Here is a 408-nt window from a genome sequence, read left to right on the forward strand (position 1 = left end):
CCCTAACCCTAACCCTAACCCTAACCCTAACCCTAACCCTAACCCTAACCCTAACCCTAACCCTAACCCTAACCCTAACCCTACCCTAACCCTAACCCTAACCCTAACCCTAACCCTAACCCTAACCCTAACCCTAACCCTAACCCTAACCCTAACCCTAACCCTAACCCTAACCCTAACCCTAACCCTAACCCTAACCCTAACCCTAACCCTAACCTACCCTAACCCTAACCCTAACCCTAACCTAACCCTAACCCTAACCCTAACCCTAACCCTAACCCTAACCCTAACCCTAACCCTAACCCTAACCCTAACCCTAACCCTAACCCTAACCCTAACCCTAACCCTAACCCTAACCCTAACCCTAACCCTAACCCTAACCCTAACCCTAACCCTAACCCTAACCCT

This window comes from Canis aureus, chromosome 27 (assembly GCF_053574225.1).
Source record: "Canis aureus isolate CA01 chromosome 27, VMU_Caureus_v.1.0, whole genome shotgun sequence".
Lineage (NCBI taxonomy): Eukaryota > Metazoa > Chordata > Mammalia > Carnivora > Canidae > Canis > Canis aureus.